Source organism: Hyperolius riggenbachi, chromosome 10 (assembly GCF_040937935.1).
Source record: "Hyperolius riggenbachi isolate aHypRig1 chromosome 10, aHypRig1.pri, whole genome shotgun sequence".
Classification (NCBI taxonomy): domain Eukaryota; kingdom Metazoa; phylum Chordata; class Amphibia; order Anura; family Hyperoliidae; genus Hyperolius; species Hyperolius riggenbachi.
Window position 1 is genome coordinate 245,804,073 of NC_090655.1, and position 22,290 is coordinate 245,826,362.

General features: G+C 45.3%; 1 pseudogene; it reads right to left on the minus strand.

Annotated features, from left to right (window-relative positions):
• LOC137537037 (zinc finger protein 208-like) overlaps positions 1-22,290 on the minus strand; it is a 123,186-nt pseudogene that overhangs the window by 89,413 nt on the left and 11,483 nt on the right.

Sequence of the window (22,290 nt, forward strand, 5' to 3'; positions counted from 1 at the left end):
GGTTGGGTTGGGTTGGGTAGGGTAGGGCAATAAGATTGCATTTGTGGGGAACTCTTCTGCCAATGAGATTGCATATTGTGGGGAACTCTTCTGCCAATGAGATTGCATATTGTGGGGAACTCTTCTGCCAATGAGATTGCATATTGTGGGGAACTCTTCTGCCAATGAGATTGCATATTGTGGGGAACTCTTCTGCCAGTGAGATTGCATATTGTAGGGAACTCTTCTGCCAGTGAGATTGCATATTGTGGGGAACTCTTCTGCCAGTGAGATTGCATATTGTGGGGAACTCTTCTGCCAGTGAGATTGCATATTGTGGGGAACTCTTCTGCCAGTGAGATTGCATATTGTAGGGAACTCTTCTGCCAGTGAGATTGCATATTGTGGGGAACTCTTCTGCCAGTGAGATTGCATATTGTGGGGAACTCTTCTGCCAGTGAGATTGCATATTGTGGGGAACTCTTCTGCCAGTGAGATTGCATATTGTGGGGAACTCTTCTGCCAGTGAGATTGCATATTGTGGGGAACTCTTCTGCCAGTGAGATTGCATATTGTGGGGAACTCTTCTGCCAGTGAGATTGCATATTGTGGGGAACTCTTCTGCCAGTGAGATTGCATATTGTGGGGAACTCTTCTGCCAGTGAGATTGCATATTGTGGGGAATTCTTCTGCCAGTGAGATTGCATTTTGTGGTCGGCCGGCCCTCCACCATGTGGACTATTGTGCGCCACTGTCCTCGATAAGATGTCCTCCTTTTTAGGGTGTGATGTCCTCCTTTTTGGGGTTCTGCAAGTGGCCACCCTAACTGGGAGCAGAGCTGCAACGAGGGACTTGTCGGCTGCAAGGGGCTAGAGGAAGCCCCGGGTAAGTAGATCTGGGGGTAGCATAGATTGCCTGACATTTCCTTTAAGTCTAAGTGTTTTTATCTGCATGGGGAAAACACATTGGTCCTCAGTTTTCCTGTGCAGAAACCGAGGGGGGGTGGGGGGCCCCATCCAATGTTTCGCAGGGGGGCCCAGTGATGTCCAGTTACGCCCCTGAAGTGATCCTATCATGGTGGAGGGAGAGGTTGGAGTGGATCTCCTGAGGGTCAGCCCTCATGGATGCTGGTATCTTATCAGCAGATCTTTTTTTTTTTTTTTTGTACTCAAAATGTTTTATTGAGGTCAATGAAAGCAGTACAAAACATACAGTTGTTATAGTGAAAAGAATTACATAGAGAAAAGGTTTAGCTAGATCACCAGTAAGCTTAATATATCATAGTGGACAAAAGAGGTTGAACTCAACAATTTTTCAAAAAATGTTTGGCTAACAAAGACGACTATTCAAATGATAGTATATAAAGTAGAGTAGTAACAGTTAGCTCCAACAGGGAGCAACAATTGAAGAGAAAAACAATGATCCCATCAAAAAAGAAATCAATAACCAAAATTACAGGATATTAGAGAACAGCTGTTCTTGTCTCTGTAAAAATTATACCCGGAATTGTGTACATTAAACTTCAGAGAGCCAGGAATATGGTGAACAATGATCATGGTGAGAGGACCTCTGCTGTAACCATATTTATGTCCCAGAAATCCCAAAACTTTTCAAATGCTACTACAGTGTTATTTTTGTTTGGGTTGCTGTAGGATAATCCATCTGTCTAATGAATTCTATTTTAGCTCTGTAACATCTGCAACTATGGTGGCTGCGGACACGCAGGGTATACCCGCAGCCGCCTTTGTTCCCAGTTCTCAGGCCTCATCCGTTCCGTCGGCGTCTAGCACGCCGGGACCGGTACTGTCTCGTGCTCATAGGGTCACTGTATCGCGCGAAACCAGGACCTTTATGCTGGAAGAAGGCGCGTCAGCTGACCTGCCAGTCGGCTAACGTCAGAGGTGACTCACACCGCTCGGATTGGCTTTGTAACAAGCATGGATCAGGCGGCTGCTGACTCGCATGGGGGTCTGCAGCCGCCACTCTCCCTGGCTCTCAAGCGTTATCCGTTCCCTTGGCATCTAGCACACCGGGAACGATGTTATCTCCAGCTCATAGGGTTTCTGTCTCTCGCGGGCGCGCGCGGAGACAGGACCTTTATGCGGGCAGAAGGCGCGTCAGCTGACCTGCTGGTCGGCTGACGTCACTGATCACTCTCGCCGCGCCGATTTGCAGATTCAGTGGTGGGAGTGGCTGGAAGCGTGCCTCCGCTTCTTAAGCCTTCAGTCTTCATTCGTTCCCTGTCTGCTGTCGTGAATACTTTGTGTTAGCGCTCAGACCGTAGACTAGCGCCAGGTGTTGAAACCAAGGACTTCACACCAAGACTAGGATTGTTGTTATATTGTATTTGATTACCTGTGTATGATTCTGGCTATACCTCTGACCTTGCTTCCTGCTTAACGCTGCTGTACTTCTGCCTATCTGATTAGTTGCTGAACTCTGCCTGATTACTGATTACTCTTCTGTCTCACGATTCTGTACTGATACTTATCTCTCTGTTGCCGAACCTAGCCTGTCTGACCTTTCTACTCACCAGTGGGCCCTCGCCACTGGTGAGGTACTATTGTCTCACCAGCTTCTCTGGGGAGATAGTTTCTTATTGCTCCATTAGTGACTGATAGCACCTTTCCAGCTCCTCTGGAAAGGTCTGATCAAGTCTATACAGTCACTTTCACTACTAGTACCTGGCCAGCCCCTCTGGTGAAGGACTAGTCTGTATTTTCCTATTCTCTCACTGTTTGTACCTATTCCAGCTCTTTGGAAAGGTCTGTGCTAGTATATTATTATTATTATTATTTATTGTATTTATAAAGCGCCAACATATTACGCAGCGCTGGACAATAAATATATACAATGATACAAGGATGACATACATAGGGTTATACACATAGAACAAAGTTATACATACAAATTGTACAAAATACATGATCATGCAATATGGGCTGGTTAGGTAGGCCCAGTAATACAAGTACAGGCTGTCATAGGACAGGAGCACATGATCCTGTAGATTACACTAGGGAGTGGAGGACCCTGCCAGAGGCTTACAATCTAAAGGGAGGGGTGGAAACACTAGGGGGGGCTGTTAAATATTCCTTAGAGAGTTACTGTGTGGTAGGAGGTGGGTAGGCCATCATAAAGAGGTGGGTTTTGAGGGCTTGCTTGAATGTGTTGAAAGAGGGAGCAAGTCTGATGGGTGGTGGAAGGGCATTCCAGAGGGTGGGGGCAGCTCTTGAGAAATCCTGGAGGCGGGCATGGGAGTGTGAAATGCGCGGGGTGGTGAGGCGAAGGTCGTTGGAGGAACGGAGGGGGCGACCTGGTGTATACTTGTGAACAAGCTGCGAGATGTAGGTAGGGCATGTTTTGTGCACAGATTTATACGCCAGGCATAGAATCTTGAAACTTATCCTGAGACGGATAGGGAGCCAGTGCAGGGATTCACAAAGGGGAGATGTGGATGCAGAGCGGTGCGAAGAATGGATGAGTCTTGCAGCCGCGTTCATCACTGATTGAAGGGGGGCAGTGCGTTTCAGGGGGAGGCCAGAAAGGAGTGAGTTACAGTAATCAAGGCGGGAGATGATGAGGGCATGGATGAGCAGTTTGGTCGTGTCCGGGGTTAAGAATGGGCGAATCTTGGAGATATTACGGAGGTGGAAATTGCAGGCTCTTGTGATGTTTTGGATGTGTGGGATGAAGGAGAGGTCAGAGTCCAAGGTGACACCCAGGCAGCGGGCCTGGGAGCTAGGGAGAATGGTTGTGTTGTCGATTGTGAGGTGGAAACCTGGGATGGGTGCAGCAGCATGGGGTGGAAGGATCAGGAGCTCAGTTTTGTCTAGGTTAAGCTTTAGGAACCTAGCTGACATCCAGGAGGAAATTGCTGAGAGACACGAGGAGACCTTGTTTATGGTGGTGGCTGAGAGATCGGGGGTATGGAGGTAAATCTGAGTGTCATCTGCATAAAGGTGGTAATTGAAGCCCAGGGAGGAGATAAGCTTGCCAATTGAGGAAGTGTATATGGAGAAAAGAAGGGGGCCTAGAACAGAGCCCTGGGGGACCCCAACTGAAAGGGGGGCAGGAGTTGAGGAGGAGCCATTGAAGGAAGTGGTGAAGGAGCGATTGGATAGGTAGGAGGAGATCCAGGCCAAGGCAAGCCCATGGATGCCCATGGACTGTAGTGATTGGAGGAGGAGGGAGTGGTCAACAGTGTCAAATGCTGCAGAGAGGTCAAGGAGGAGCAGGATGGAATAACTGCCTTTGGCCTTGGCAAGGGTAAGGTCGTTGACCACCTTGGCGAGGGCTGTTTCAGTTGAGTGCGCAGGTCGGAATCCAGACTGTAGGGGGTCAAGTAGGGCATTGGTGTTGATGTATTGGGTAATGCGCTGGTGGACTAGGCGTTCGAGGAGTTTAGAAGCATAGGGAAGGAGGGAGATTGGGCGGTAGTTTGAGGGTAGGGATGGGTCGAGTGAGGGTTTTTTCAGCAGGGGAAGCACAGTGGCCTGTTTGAATGCTTTGGGGAAGATGCCTGTGGAAAGGGAGAGATTGAACAAGGAGGTGAGGACTGGGGCCAGGTCAGAGAAGTGGGGTCGAAGAGTATTCGCGGGTACCGGATCACAGGGAGAGGATGTGGGGGGGGAAGCCACTAGCAGCAGGCTGACTTCATCAATGGTGGCAGGAGCAAAAGAGGCGAGGGGTGGATGAGACAAGGGAGCCGCTGGGAGGGAAGGCAAGGGGACAACCTGAGACGCATTGGTAAGGGAGGGATGGAGGAGGGAAATTTCATTGCGTATTGTTGCAATTTTAGTGGTTAAGTGGTTGGCAAGGTCATTGGCTGAGAGGGAGGAGCTGGGAGGGGGAGGAGTGGGGTTGAGGAGGGAATTGAAGGTAGCAAAAAGCTGTCGAGGGTTGGAAGCTTGGGTTACAATCAGTGCTGCAAAGTACCTTTGTTTAGCCTCGGAGAGGGCAGTGTGGAAGAGTAACAGTTTGGCCTTGTAATCTAGGAAGTCAGCATTGAGATGTGATTTCCTCCATTTCCGTTCGGCTGCTCGAGTTTCTTTCCTGAGGTTACGTGTGTGGGTGTTGTGCCAGGGTTGGGGGTTGGGGGGCTTGATAGGGCGGAAGATTGAGGGGGCAGCTTGATCTAAAGCAGATGAGAGGGCAAGGTTATATTGTGCAGCCGCTTCATTGGGGCATGTTAGGGTGGGTAGGTGGGAGGAGAGGGAGAGAAGGGGACTTGCTAGGACATTTGGGTTGAGATTACGTAGGTCTCTCTGCCATCGACCAGGCTGAGGGGTGGGGAGAGAAATTGTTGGTGGGGAGATAGTGAAGGTGAGGAGGTGATGGTCAGAGATAGGGAAAGGTGCGATGTCCAGGTTGCTGAGGGAGGTGGACTTTGTGAATATGAGGTCAAGAGTATGACCAGCGCGGTGGGTGGTGGAATTTGTGTGCTGAGAGAGACCAAGGGATTTGGTGAGGGAGAGTAGCTGCTTGGCAGCAGTGGAGATAGGCTCATCGATAGGTAAGTTGAAATCCCCGAGTATGATGGTGGGGAGGTCAGATGACAGGATGTGGGGGAGCCAGGAGGCCAGGTTGTCCAGGAAGAGTGAAGTTGGAGCAGATGGGGGGTGATATAGGACCGCAATGATGGCTGGGAGAGGTTGGTACAGGCGGATTACATGGGCCTCGAAGGATGAGAAGTGCAGGGAAGGGGGCGGTGATAGGACCCGGAAGGTGCAGGGTGCGGAGAGAAGCAGACCCACTCCTCCTCCAGACCTGTTGTCAGGTCTGGGGGTGTGACTGAGATGCAGTCCCCCATAGGAGAGAGCAGCGGCTGCGGTACAGTCAGAGGGGGTGAGCCATGTCTCTGTGAGGGCGAGGAAGGTGAGGGATTTAGAGAGGAAGAGCTCATGGATGGATGTGAGCTTGTTGCAGACAGATCTGGCATTCCATAGACCACAAAACAGAGGGAGAGAGTGCCTGGGGGTTGTATGGATGGGAATGAGATTATTATGGTGTGGTCTGCGGATACAAGAGGAGTGTGGAGGGGCTGGAAGGGGGTTGGCTGGGAGTTTGGGGACCAGTGGGGGTCTAGGAATGGGTGGGTTGAGGATGGAGGGAGAAAGCACTGGGACCAGCTGGAGAAGCAGGTGGAGGAATAGCATGTGGTAGTGGTGGAGGGGTGGCAAAGGGTTGGTAGGAATATGGTGGGTGAAGTGTGGGTGAGCCAGAGAAAGGACTGGGGGGAAGGGGTGCATTACGTTGTGTGGAGAGGAGGCTGGCAGTGGTTTGGACAGAGGTAGATGTGTAGAAAACGGTGGAAGATGCATGGAGTAGGAGAGAGGAAGCAATGTGTGTGAGGTTTGGATAGTGATCAGGAATGCAGGTGAGGCTAAAAGATTGAGGAAGTTACCTTGGTGTAATGCTGATTTCTGCTGAATTGCTGTTGAATTCTGGTAAATTCTGTCAATGTACTGATAGTACTTTACCAGCTCCTCTGGTAAAGGTCCTCTCTACTATTAAAGTTACGGTTGCACTAATACACAACTCTGTCAGTATTTCTGCCAGCTATACTTGCATTATTGGTGATTCTGCAGATCACCACATAATCAGGTAAAGTGTCTGTATTATTGGTGATACTGCAGATCACCTATAATCAGACGTCTGAGTTGCAGCACCCAACCATTACAGGCTGATTGGTAGGGGCGCGCCTGTGAGCTCTCATCGGCTTCTTAAGCCTTCACTGGTCATTGGCAACTTGTCTGCTGTTGCGAATACACTCGTGTTAGCACTCAGACCTTAGACTAGTATCCGGTGTGCTTTGATCTGGGAGGAAACCAGGGATTTCACACAAGACTAGGACTATTGTTATATTGTATTACTGATTACCTGTGTATGATTCTGGCTATACTCTGACCTTGCTATTGTTCATCAATTCTGTACTTCTGCCTATCTGACCTTATATGCTGAACCTCTGCCTGATAACTCACTATTCTTCTGCCTCACGTTTCTGTACTGTATTCGCCTCTCAGTTGCCAAACCTTGCCTGTCCGACCTCTCTACTCACCAGTGGGCCCTTGCCACTGGTGAGGTGCTCTTTTGATTAAATACCCACCAGCTCCTCTGGTGAGGTTTAGTTTAAGTTATACTACTGTTGTTGCAGCTAGTACCCACCAGCTCCCCTGGTGAGGGCTAGCACTGTCATTGCAGCTAGTACCCACCAGCTCCCCTGGTGAGGTCTAGCACTGTTGTTTCAGATAGTACTGACCAGCTTCTCTGGTGAGATCTATCCATTTATATACTGTTGCACCAAACACTTTACACCTCTGTTTCTCTGCCGTCTTTACTTACATTATTGGTGATACTGCAGATCACCACATAATCAGGTATAGAGTTTGTATTATTGGTGATTCTGCAGATCACACAATAATCAGACGTCTGTGTGCTACACCAATCGTTACAAGCTCTAACTCTTTCCATATTTTATTTATTATTTATTGTATTTATAAAGCACCAACATATTACGCAGCGCTGGACTAGTTTAGGTTACAGACAATATTTAGGGGTGACATGCAGCAATATGACAATACAGGAATACAAGAAAAACCAGATCACGCAGCACAGTATGAGTACAAGGTAATGCTTAGTCAGTCACTGGATGGAGAATGGAGATTAGGCAAGTTAGGTTCACTCAAATGCATAGCATGGGTTCACAGTAATGGAGGTGCATGATCAGGTAGGACACAAAAGGAGGAGCCTTACAATATAGAGGGAGAGGTAGGGACATGAAAGGTAGGGGACCAGAGTTCAGCTGTGGGTTTAGAGCACTTGTGAAGGGTAGTAGGCCAGAGTGAAAAGGTGTTTTGAGGGCCTCCTTGAAGATGTTGAAGGAGGGCCTGCCCTAATGGGTGGAGGAAGGGAGTTCCATAGTGTTGGAGCAGCTCTTGAGAAGTCCTGGAGGCGTGCATGGGACTGGGTGATGCGGGGGTTGGTCAGGTGAAGTTAATTGGAAGAGCGGAGTGAGCGGCTAGGTGTGTACCTCTGAGTAAGATCGGAAATGTAGGTTGGACAGGTTTTGTGGACAGATTTGTAGGTCAGACACAGTATCTTGAATCTGATTCTGGACTGGATAGGAAGCCAGTGGAGGGTTTCAAGGAGGGGATCCGCCATAGTGGAGCGATGGGAGCAGTGGATAATTCTGGCTCCCGCATTCATGATGGACTGCAGTGGGGTTATTCGGGTCATAGGGAGACCAGACAGAAGGGCATTGCAGTAGTCAAGGCGGGAAATTATGAGGGCATGGATGAGGAGTTTGGTGGTGGCAGAGGTCAGGAAAGGGTGAATCTTACAGATGTTACGAAGGTGGAAGTTGCAGGACTTTGTGAGGTTTTGGATGTGGGGAGTGAAGGAGAGTGCGGAGTCCAGGGTGACACCCAGACAGCGGGCTTGAGAGGTAGGGCGAATGGTAGTGTGGTTAACAGTGACATGCACATCTGGGAGGCTCATGGATGGCCGGGGTGGGAAGATCCATAGTAGGAGGTGTAAGGAATAGCGGAGATGCCGCCGCTGAGTCAAGCGGCATGGCAGCTATCTCCGCGTATCAGCCGGCGGCCTCTGCCGCGCGGTTTCATGCTCAGGGTCCTTCCATTGCTCACAGGCTAAGGGCTACGCGCGAGCGGAGCGACAGGACCTTTATGCAGCTAAGAGGGGAGTCAGCTGATCATGCGGTCAGCTGACTCCAGCTAGCTTCCGGATTGGCTAAGTGACTAGGGCGGCGCTGTGGAGCATGTTGAGTATATATAGAGCAGGTCTGTCAGTAGCTCTGCGTCTGCTGTTGCGAATGCTATAGTGTGTTAGCGCTCAGACCCTAGTCAGATCCCAAAGTGTGCTAGAACCAGCCAGAGTTGGGGATCCACACTTAGTCAGATTCTGTTGATAGCTTTAAAGTACTATTGCATTGTTTATTTGTTGATGACATTTTGCTTGCTCTGACTATTCTTCCGTTTGTCGATTCTGTACCTCAGCCTATCTGATTCCCGTTGCCGACCCTGCCTGTCCTTGACGTTGAATCAGCCTTCCGCTTCTGTACTGTATCTGTCCGCTCGTTGCCAACTCTGCCTGTCTGACCTCGCTACCTGCATCAGTGGGCTCTGCCACTGGTGAAGGAAACTAGTTTCTTACAGTCACAGACTACAGACTTGCAATGTTACAGAGTGCTCTGGCTACAAAACACTGAGCTTACAATGGCCTAATTATAACAAATGCAATTTATTTCTTACAGTAAATCTGATTGATGCAGCTAACAGTGCATCTTATATTATATTGAGAGGACCAAAACAGAAGCAAGTGGACTCCGCTCAACCCCTGTCACGGAACAGTGCAGGAACCGGGCGTCTCAACCCCTCAAGCAATACTGGAGAAAGGAGAGAGTTCCATACAATGTCTGCAGAAAAGTATAAATCCATCTTTATTGAATCAGGTTAAAATGCCCACAGCCAGGTTACTGACATGTTTCAGACACTCAATGGTCCTTAAAGTGAACCCAAGGGTGAGCGCGATATGGAGGCTGCCATATTGGTTTGTTTTTAATCAATACCAGTTTCCTGGCAGCCCTGCTGATCTATTTAGCTGCAGTAGAATAAACACCCGTAAAATGCATGAAGCTAATCTTGTCAGAAACATCGGATCTGCATGGGCTTCTTTATGCTGGGAATACACCATACAATTTTCTGTAAAGCCTCATCTACACGGTACAATTTTTCATCAGATCAGATCTACTGGACGGATCTATTAGATCATTTTCAACTGGTCCAATCGGACTGCGTTAGATTTTGCAATAGTTTTTGGGTACTTATCAAAGCAAAATTTATCGCAAAATTGATCTGAAACAATTTGGACGTCTACACATGATACAATTTCTTCTTAGATCTAACAGATCCGTCTATCTGATGGAAAATTGTACTGTGTAGATGAGCTTTTAGATTTTTCTGTTAGATTTTCTGTAATTAGATTATTTTCTGTAGAGACCGGTCATTATCTCTGGTGGATTGACTTCTGGTTATCTCCTGCTCAGTAGAACAATGCCTAATTGCTAGGCAGATAGAACATGTTGGAAATTATCTATCTGGTAGGTAAATCTAATGCTGGGCATGCATGGGTGGATAGTGCGCCGGTATCGAGCCAGAGGCTTGATGCCGGCGCGTCACCGCTCGTCCCCGCGGGATCTTTCTAATCAGCGCTTCGTTTTTGCCTATTGTCCACGCGGTGATCGGACATGTCGGAAACTATCAATCGAGCCATCAGCGGCTCGACTGATAAGAAGAATCTGGGCCGTGTATGCCCAGCATTAGAGTCCTGCTGAGTATGCATAATGCTAGGCATTTACAGATACATATATTGGGGTATTGCGTTATAAGCTTTTCTGTAGCTGCAACAGCTGATCTGTTTAGACCTAAAGTCTGGCACATACATACATACATACAAGACTAAATTTACAGAAAATCTAACATAAAATTGTATGGTGTATTCCCAGCATTAGGGTCTATGGCTAAAAGTATTAGAGGCAGAAGATCAGCAGGATAACCAGGCAACTTGTATTGCTTAAAATAAATAAATATGGCAGACTCCATAAAATTCTCACCTCGGGTTCACTTTAATCATAGTGAATGCAGACAAGGGCCAATATATATATATATATATATATATATATAAAAATACAGAGTAAAAAGATGCAAGTGGGGAGGGGAAGAAGAAATGCCATTAGCATCTTTTTACTCTCTCTCTTTCTTTCTCTCTCTCTCTTTCTCTCTCTCTCTGTATATATATGTATATATATATATATATATGTATATATATATATATATATATATATATATATATATATATATATATATATATATATATATATATATATATATATATATATATAGGCCCTTGTCTGCATGCACTATGATGGCTGGCTTCTTTTCCTTTTCATATGCTATTACTTGATTTTATATATTGTTTGTGACAAAACAACACACACGCACTCTTATCCAATGCAATCCATCTTTTCAACATTCTATCACATTTGCTTAGACAGCACATTGATATTCGGCACAATATCCAGAGGAAAAACTTTATTAGCAGCTTTAATCATAGGAGAGATAGTTGGTGATGCATCATTTTTACATTGTAATAGGATTTATTTTGTTACATAACACAGAATCGTTTCCAGCAACAGCTTCCCACATTTGTCTATAGCATGTGACTGTTACACATGTAACCTGTCTTCAGGGTAGGACTGGGACCTTTTGGCCTGGAGGGAAAACACAAACTAGAGGCCCGGTTTCACGGCAGCCCCAGCCCAAATGACGTCACATGCGCCCCACGTGCTATATACCGGTAGTCACATGGTCATGCCAATACAGAAATACAGCAAGGATACTCAAGGGACAGCATGACAGGTAAAGTATAAATGCACAGGCACCACGGGGTACATAATAGATTTTGAGGGAAAACGCCGGGGTTTCCATTGCGTACATAGTTTGTTATTATTGCACTTAAAGAATACATCGGCCCGAGATTTACTAGCATCTCAGATTGATACATTCAACTACTTTCCACCCGTAATAAGTCAAGTTGTTGATTGGGCATGCTTGTGGCGGCACAGATTTTCATCCGATTGGATAATTATTGAAGCAGTTGGTGGATCGGCCAGCCCTAAATCATTAAAGGGGAACTGAAGAGAGAGGTATATGGAGACTGTCATGTTTATTTCCTTTTAGACAATACCAGTTGCCTGGCAGCCCTGCTGATCCTCTGCCTCTAATACTATTAGCCATAGCCCCTGAACAAGCATGCAGCAGATCAGGTGTTTCAGTGGTTCAGACTTATAAGTCTGATCTGACAAGACTAGCTGCATGCTTGTTTCTGGTTTTAATCAGATACTACTGCAGAGAAATAGACCAGCAGGGCCGCCAGGTAACTGGTATTGATTAAAAGGAAATAAACATGACAGCCTCCATATACCTCTCTCTTCAGTTCCCCTTTAAAGGAGAGGCAGCCTGGGGGTAAATCTTCCCCCTTCCCCCCTGGCCAGTCCTCCCCTGCCTGTCCTCCTCTCCACCCCAGAATTCCTGCATCTCACCTCAAGCCCAAAACACCTGTATCCAATCATCTCCTTCTAATTTACATTTGGGGTGCAGCACTGAGGCATTGGGGTGTATCTGCATTATTTGTGCTGGAGCAGTGTTTTCCCCAGAAATTTTTTTTACAGCCGGGTGGCATGAAAAAGTAGCCAGGTGGGGCAATATGAGAGAATGCAGGGCCAGCACAACTCTGCTTATAGCATAGGAGGAGGTGAGCTGATGACAGCCAGGTGCTCATCAAAACTAACAGGGCGAAGCACCCAGCTAAAAGAGCCTGAGGAATGCACACTGTGGAGTATAATATGACCTGGGAATACATCTGGCTTCTGATTCCGTATCTATTGCTGCTATCATATTTATAGTATTCTCAGGTATAATAGTTGCCAATCTTCCTCCGTGAGGGGGTAACAATATAGATCTATAACATGATACCTAAAATTATTTTGAGAAATAAAGAGATGCCTGGAAGAGCCCGTCCCAGTGATCCAATCTCTCTGAATATCAGTCCTGTGTGTGTCCAGCTAAAGCCTGACTTAAACGGGTTCTGTGGAGTACTGCAATAAACAAAAACGGAACTTGCCTGGGGCTTCTATCAGTCACCTGTAGCTGTAATATCCTGTGTTGTCCTCCTCCGATCACCTGTTCCCAGCCGCCGGCACCAGTCAATTATTCGTCTAACATAAAGAATAGTGCGCGCTCCCCCTCGCATCTCCGGAAGCTTACTGCACAGTACAAGGTTTTCTTGTACTGCGCCTGCGCAGAAAGCTCCTGGAGACGGACCGGCGGAGGGGAACAAGTGATTGGAGGAGGACGGTGCAGGACATTACAGCTACAGGGGGCTGACAGAAGCCCCAGGTAAGTGTCAATTTGTGTTTAATGCAGCACTCCACATAACCCCTTTAAAGTGGAATGAAACCCATCTTTTCTTCTTTGCTCTAATAGATTATTTCCAGCATTTTTTTTTTTTTACTAGAACAGCATTCAAAGGGTTAAACACACGCCTTAGAAGTTCCCCTGCAGGGAAAGCTGGACAAATCCGAACTGGAGATATTGGCCTCAATTCACTAAGCTTATCTCCTGTCTTTAATAACTCTTCTAGAGTTGTTACCATGGTGATAAGGCATGTAGTATTCAGAAAACATTTTACCTCAGGCAAGCCTAAAGTTAACTCTTCTGTCTTTAAGTTAACTCTCCAATCCTTAAAATAACTCCAGAGTTAAAGACAGGCTGTTAATTAACTGCGTGTGAAAATAACTACAGAGGAGGTAAATTAACTACAGAGGAGGTAACTTAAAGGGAAGGTTCAAGCAAAAAAAAAAAATGAGATTCACTTACCTGGGGCTTCTACCAGCCCCATGTAGCCATCCTGTGCCCTTGTAGTCACTCACTGCTGCTCCAGTCCCCCGCTGGCAGCTTTCTGACCTCGGAGGTCAGGGCCACATTGCATACATTTTTACGCATTCCAGCTAGTGCAGGAACAAAAATTTACGCGTTTCACCACTAACGCGTAAAAATGTATGTGTTAATGATCCTGCACTAGCGGGAATGTGTAAAAATGTACGCAATTTGGCCCTGACCTCCGAGGTCAGAAAGCTGCCAGCGGGGGACTGGAGCAGCAGTGAGTGACTACGAGGGCACAGGATGGCTGCATGGGGCTGGTAGAAGCCCTAGGTAAGTGAATCTCATTTTTTTTTTTTGCTTGGACCTTCCCTTTAAGGAATGAAGAGATAAGATAACTCTCTCACTGTGTGGAGGTAAGTTTTCTCTTGCCTTATTATCTCCAGCATGATCTTAGTGAATTGAGGCCAATGTTATCTTGTGTTTAATTGTATCAAGTGAGAAATGTAAACAAACCCTTCTCTGACACTGCAAACTCTCCTGAAGACAGTGAGACAATCAGAAAGCATTTATGCTAACGTTAGAAGATGAATAAAGCAGTTATGAATAAAATGCAAAGTCAGCTTTCAGAGCAAAAAAGAAAGGTGTACTTTGGGAACGTATAATTTCTAAATGAATACTAATACTTATGCACAAAAGCAAATATGATAACCATATTGCATATAAAAAGTAGGAAAAAATGTTTTTATTGAATATTATGTCAGGTTTTATACCATTTTAAGTCAGCTGAGGAGGCCGATAATGACCGCTTCAGCCAACATCAGTTGTATGTATGGCAGCCAAAGATCCCTGACCCCCAACCCATGAGCGATCTGTTGGGTAGATCTACTCAACCCCAATAACGCTGATCCCCCACCGATCCCACTGTTCTTGTAGCTTCCCCGCCTGCCGTGTGACATCGCACATCTGCCAATCATCATCCATCACCCCCCCTTGCATAGCAACACAGACTGTCGTCGGCTACACAGCTGACACACGTGTGCAGCCCGGCTCAGTGATGTCGCTCAAGGGGATCAGCTCCTGATCCCTGATGGATGAGAATGAGATACATTGGGAATGTGTACGCAGCTTTAAAGGCCCATTGTCATCAAAATATAAGATATATGTAAGTACATACAAATAAGAAGCAGGTTTCTTCCTGAATAAAATGGGCCATAAATTACTTTTCTCCTCTGTTGCTGTCACTTACAGTAGATAGGAGAAATCTAACATTACTGACAGGTTTTGGGCTAGTGCATGTCTTCATGGGGGATTCTCAGAATGACCTTTATTCTTTGTATAAATCTTTTTCAGGGATTGTCTTTATAAAGATGCTGGCCAGCCTCCCTGCTTACCATACACTTTTTTGGCAGTTGGACAGGGCAGCTGACATTCACTGAGTGCTTTTGAAAATAAAGGAAACCCTGAGAGCTCCCGATGAGATTATATATATATATATATATATATATATATATATATATATATATATATATATATATATATATATATATATATATATATATATATATATATATATATATATATTTTAACGGTTATGATCTTCGTGACAGTGGTCTAAATTTAAGGGACTTCCGAGGCGAGAAACAGAATTCTCTTCATTTACTATATAAAATTCACTGAAATCAAAATGTGGACAATACAATACATCTGTTATGTAAGTAGGTCAAGTATTTATCTACTTATATATGTGTTGTTTGTTTCCCCTGGCATAGCATGGCTGATCCTCCTGCTTTAAGGCTTGTAGGTGGAGGGGCCAGTGTGAGGATCGGGTTATGTTTCAATGAAGTAAAATTTCGGAATCTATTACTATCTATATTTTACTATCGTCATTAGCACTGTAAGAGTTCGGTAAATTTGGCAGTATTCTACTTTTGGCCATTTCTGGGCAACCTTTTCTCATGTTTGCCTGAGGTGCCGCGTCATTCTGCACCGCACACACAGAAGTAGAGAAAATTTCTCCTTCTAATGAACCTTTAAAGGACAACTGAAGTGAAAGCGATATGGAGGCTGCCATATTGATTACCTTTTAAACAATGCCAACTGCCTTGCTGTCCTGCTAATCCTCTGCCTCTGATGCTTTTAGCTATATAGCCCCTGAATAAGCATGCAGATAAGCTGCTTCTGCAAGGATTCTTGTTTCTGGTGATATTCAGATACTTCTGCAGCCAAATAGACCAGCAGAGCTGCCAGGCAACTGGTATTGCTTAAAAGAAAATTAATATGGCAGCCTCCATATTCTTCTCACTTTAGTTGTCCTTTAAGTTGCTCACCAGGGCCAAATTGCTCACTATACTTCCCACTGCTACACATGCCAAGATCATACTGTTCCTGATATGTTTCATGAAGAATTTTAGGTTGCATTCAGCCTACTATTCCTTCATTATTTATGTACTTTTTCTGCAATTTAATTACGTTTTATTTATATATACTAGTTTATTTTTTTATATTATAACTTATGTACAGAGCTAAGAGTATATTTATACTGATGACTTTTAAGCACAGCTATTGTCTGAGGAAGTGGGCAAGAGCCTGCGAAACGTTTCAGCAGTGTTTAATCAATTCTCTTGTAATAACCCCGTGTCATCCTTAAGAGGAAAGCCATCTCTTCCTTGTCATATTTTATGTGATTTCAATGCAGTTTTATTTCACCCTGAGCATCTTTTATCCCCTTTGTGCTCCTCACCCTCCTTTTGGAGGAAACATTGTCCCCAATCTCCTAAATGCAGCTGGCACCCAGTAGTCATTTAGTTTAGAGAGTGACATCAGCAGGAATATCCAAGATCACCTGAGACGAAATCTCCACCTGATCACTCGGTTGGCTGCCCTTGTCACAGCCCTTCTATGTGAGCACCACTCCTGCTCAGCCTCTACTACCTTCCTTGTAGTGAAATACAGCACCACTTAGCCTCCTGCTGTCTCTGTGTTTACGATGGTGTAGTGTCATCTCGCTCTACCCTGCTTCATCCAGATGAAAGTGTTTATACTTGTATTTACTCTTCAGAAGAGCCGTGGCTGCAAGCAGCTGCAGATCCTGCCTCATTTGCATAGATAAACCACCTGGTTTATTTGCCCTTACAATGAGAAATATAAAAATAGTGTACACAAACAAAATTCAAACTATCCTTAATGCTATATGAACTAATGTTTATCTCATCATGGCATTTCAGTTCAGGGACTTAACAGATTAACAAATCAATGTACTGAGTAGATAGAAAGACTTCTTGAAATTCTATGTAAAAATGCTGCCATGTCCATTTTGCAAGAAATAAAAGAAACACTGGAAACTCAGTACATTTAAAGGGTTTCTAACAGCTGTGAGTCTTCTCATGTGTGGCAAGATTTGACTTATTTCCAAAACATTTCCCACACTCAGCACAGGAATAGGGCTTTTCACCAGTATGACATCTCTTATGAATGCCAAGATATGATTTACTGTTAAAACATTTACCACACTCAGCACATGAATAGGGCTTTTCACCAGTGTGACATCTCTCATGTGTAACAAGATATGCTTTAGTGCTAAAACCTTTCTTACACACAGAACATGAATAGGGCTTCTCACCAGTGTGGGCTCTCTCATGTGCGACGAGGCTTCCTTTCTGCCTGAAACATTTCCCACACTCAGCACATGAATAGGGCTTCTCGCCACGGTGTGTTTTCTCATGTGTGACAAGAACAAATTTATGCCCAAAGGATTTCCCACACTCAGCACATGAATAGGGCTTCTCACCAGTGTGAGATCTCTCGTGTATAACAAGCTGACATTTCTGTCCAAAACTTTTCCCACACTCAGCACATGAATAGGGCTTCTTACCAGTGTGAGATTTCTCATGTGTAAGAAGGATTCCTTTCTGCCCAAAAGACTTCCCACACACAGTACATGAATAGGGCTTCTCACCAGTGTGACATCTCTCATGTGTGGCAAGATATGACTTAGTGGTAAAACATTTCCCACACTCAGAACATGAATAAGGCTTCTCACCAGTATGAGTTCTCTCATGTTTGATAAGCTGTGTTTTACCTGTAAAACCTTTCCCACACTCAGCACATGAATAGGGCTTCTCACCAGTGTGAGATCTCTCATGTATGACAAGATAGGATTTATATCCAAAACATTTCCCACACTCAGCACACGAATATGGCTTCTCACCAGAGTGAGATCTCATATGCGTGATAAGGTATGATTTACGTGTAAAACATTTTCCACACTGAGCACATGCATGCTGCTTCTCTACAGTGTGAGATCTCTCATGTGTGTCAAACTCTTGTCCAATGACTTCATCCGTTGTACAGTCTGCGGAGAGGTTCCTGATGCCGGGACTCCGCCCTGCAAATAGAGAAACATCACTTCCTGTTAGAGAATTCTGAGGGGAGGAACACTTTTCATTAGGGGTGGTCAGTGAGCTGCTGATAATTCCAAAATCATGCAAAGTTTATGCAAATGTGTGCAGCAGCAAAATGTGGTCAAGCAAATGCATTTCCTGACAAGTCTGATTAGCTATATACAATTAACATACAATTAGGGAGTTATTTGCATCCCATTGACCATCACAACACATAAAGCAAAGGCCACAAATTGAAAAGCAGTAAATTGTAGCACTTGATGAGACAGTGGAAACAATGCTTTACTAATTTTGACAACAGATCTATCTATAATGTACTTATAGCAAGAAATCTGTGTTGTATTTGTAGAGCAATGTGGTGTCACTTACACATTCTTATTACCATTGTATCCATGTGTCACCCATTTGCCCCTTGTAATGTACCTTTACCTCTCTCTTTGTTCCCAATTGTGCAAATAAAGATATTGTGAAGTTACACAACACTAAATTATAGGAGCTGTGAAGTAAAGGAATTATCTGTTTATGCCATGGAGATCCCAAACCACTAATACTTTCATAGCTGGATATAAACATATACATATACAGGTCCTTCTAAAAAAAATTGCATATTGTGATAAAGTTCATTATTTTCTGTAATGTACTGATAAACATTAGACTTTCATATATTTTAGATTCATTACACACAACTGAAGTAGTTCAAGCCTTTTATTGTTTTAATATTGATGATTTTGGCATACCGCTCATGAAAACCCCAAATTCCTAGCTCAAAAAAATTAGCATATTTCATCCGAGCAATAAAAGAAAGTGCTTTTAAAACAAAAAAAGTCAACCTTCAAATAATTATGTTCAGTTATGCACTCAATACTTGGTCGGGAATCCTTTTGCAGAAATGACTGCTTCAATGCGGCGTGGCATGGAGGCAATCAGCCTGTGGCACTGCTCAGGTGTTATGGAGGCCCAGGATGCTTCGATAGCGGCCTTAAGCTCATCCAGAGTGTTGGGTCTTGCGTCTCTCAACTTTCTCTTCACAATATCCCACAGATTCTCTATGGGGTTCAGGTCAGGAGAGTTGGCAGGCCAATTGAGCACAGTAATACCATGGTCAGTAAACCATTTACCAGTGGTTTTGGCACTGTGAGCAGGTGCCAGGTCGTGCTGAAAAATGAAATCTTCATCTCCATAAAGCTTTTCAGCAGATGGAAGCATGAAGTGCTCCAAAATCTCCTGATAGCTAGCTGCATTGACCCTGCCCTTGATAAAACACAGTGGACCAACACCAGCAGCTGACATGGCACCCCAGACCATCACTGACTGTGGGTACTTGACACTGGACTTCAGGCATTTTGGCATTTCCCTCTCCCCAGTCTTCCTCCAGACTCTGGCACCTTGACTTCCGAATGACATGCAAAAGTTGCTTTCATCCGAAAAAAGTACTTTGGACCACTGAGCAACAGTCCAGTGCTGCTTCTCTGTAGCCCAGGTCAGGCGCTTCTGCCACTGTTTCTGGTTCAAAAGTGGCTTGACCTGGGGAATGCGGCACCTGTAGCCCATTTCCTGCACACGCCTGTACACGGTGGCTCTGGATGTTTTCTACTCCAGACTCAGTCCACTGCTTCCGCAGGTCCCCCAAGCTCTGGAATCGGTCCTTCGCCACAATCTTCCTCAGGGTCCGGTCACCTCTTCACGTTGTGCAGCGTTTTCTGCCACACTTTTTCCTTCCCACAGACTTCCCACTGAGGTGCCTTGATACAGCACTCTGGGAACAGCCTATTCGTTCAGAAATTTCTTTCTGTGTCTTACCCTCTTACTTGAGGGTGTCAATGGTGGCCTTCTGGACAGCAGTCAGATCGGCAGTCTTACCCATGATTGCGGTTTTGAGTAATGAACCAAGCTGGGAGTTTTTAAAAGCCTCAGGAATCTTTTGCAGGTGTTTAGAGTTAATTAGTTGAATTAGATGATTAGGTTAATAGCTCGTTTAGAGAACCTTTTCATGATATGCTTATTTTTTGAGATAGGAATTTTGGGTTTTCATGAGCTGTATGCCAAAATCATCAATATTAAAACAATAAAAGGCTTGAACTACTTCAGTTGTGTGTAATGAATGTAAAATATATGAAAGTCTAATGTTTATCAGTACATTACGGAAAATAACGAACTTTATCACAATATGCTAATTTTTTGAGGAGGACCTGTATACTCCTATATATGCACAGTATAGCCATATCTCTCCTCCCATTCTTCTGTCTAATAAGGAACCAAACTGCTGCACACTGCAGCTCCTATTGGATAGGAGATAAGTGGGCGTGCAGAAGAGGTGTCACTAGAAATCACTCACCACCCCCCTCCCTGCAAAGCTTGGGAAACCGCCTCCACATTTCTAACAAACCTGATATGGCCAATTTTCTTTAATGAATAAGTAATGTACATAGAATTGTGTAGACGGTATTACTGCTCTCTCTGCTTCCTCTGCCCCTCCCATTCTCGGTTGGCTCAGCGGTTATGAACACTGTGTACAGGAAGCAGATATGAATGAGCAGATTGTGGCTGCGCATGCACAAGTTCATGACCCCCGCATGCCCAGCCACAGGAATGACTCATGTCTTTTTTCCTTCATACACAAGCCGCTCTTGTTACCAGGGCTGTGGAGTCAGTACAAAAATCATCCGACGCCTCAGTTTATGAAACCACCGACTGACTCCAGGTACCGAAAAATTACTCCGACTCCACAGCCCTGCCTGTTACTGGGCATGTGCAGCTAATGTAGTCACGCCTACCCACAGGAAAGGCACATGCTCCCGATGTCTCCACATATAAAGGATAGGACTGCCCTCTGTAGTACAAGAAAAGAAGTGCTAACAGCTTCAGCACTCATCCATAAACACTTCCAATTATTACATTTAAAACCAATTACCTTGCCACTTAATTTGACAGGACATGCTTGCGAAATTAAAATGATTTCCTTTGGGCAAATCCTGTATCCAAGGCAAAATATTCCAATGCTTCTCACACACAAAGAGCATTCTCTGATGTCATGTGGAAGGGTAGAAGGCACAGGATCGCACTGAGTAAGCTGAAGTTGCCAAAGTCCTGGTATATACTAGTCCCGTATATACTCATGTATTAGTTGTCCCATGTATAGTCTGACCCCCCATATTATGCTCCTGAAAAAGCCTAATCTGTGACTAGTGGATAAGCCGCCCCCCCCCCCCCCAGGTCTCCCCACCAGTATGTGGGGCAGAGTGCCTCACCCTGTATGTACTGCAGAGTGTGATGCATGTGATGATTGCAGTGTGCCCCCTTCAGTGCCTCCTCTGTACCTCCTGTGTGCCCCCTCTACACCTCCTGTGTGCCCCCTTCAGTGCCTCCTCTACACCTCCTGTGTGCCCCCTTCAGTGCCTCCTCTACGCCTCCTGTGTGCCCCCTTCAGTGGCTCCTCTGCACCTCCTGTGTGCCCCCTTCAGTGGCTCCTCTGCACCTCCTGCATGCCCCCTTCAGTGGCTCCTTTATACCTCCTGTGTGCCCCCTTCAGTGCCTCCTCTACACCTCCTGCATGCCCCCTTCAGTGCCTTCTCTGCACCTCCTGTGTGCCCCCTTCAGTGCCTCCTCTGCACCTCCTGTGTGCCACCTTCAGTGCTTCCCCTACACCTCCTGTGCGCCCCCTTCAGTGCTTCCTCTGCACCTCCTGTGTGCCCCCTTCAGTGCCTACTCTGCACCTCCTGTGTGCCCCCTTCAGTGCTTCCTCTGCACCTCCTGTGTGCCCCCTTCAGTGCCTACTCTGCACCTCCTGTGTGCCCCCTTCAGTGCCTCCTCTGCACCTCCTGTGTGCCACCTTCAATGCTTCCCCTACACCTCCTGTGCGCCCCCTTCAGTGCTTCCTCTGCACCTCCTGTGTGCCCCCTTCAGTGCCTCCTCTGTCTGTTGGAGCACATTGCACTGCCTGCACTCTGAACGTGGAATAGATTTAATATTGCAGTGCAACTTTCTGCACTATTATGCCCCCTTTACGTCACACCACAAGTTGAGGTATGGCAATGTATATGTTTAATAGCTATGTGATGTAACATGTAAATGTTTTTGTCATATGAAGTGTATATTTACAGTGCTAAAGTTTATGAAGTAATGTTACAGTACATCTGGAAAGTTTTTTTTTCACATTTTTTTATGTTAAACCTTATTCCAAAATGGATTAAATTCATTTTTTCCCGAAATCCTACACATGACATAACGACAACATGAAAAAAGGTTTACTTAAGGTTTAGGCAAATCCTCTACAATAATTTGCCTGTGTCACTGCGTCCCCTGTGTTTATTGAAGTCTAAGAAAATATACCCCTTTGTGTGAATAGGGAAGTATACCTGAACCTCCTTTTTACAACAGAATAAGGGGAAATGAGAAAATCCCCCACCTCTACATCATCGCAATGTCTCACACTGTGCACATATAAACATATT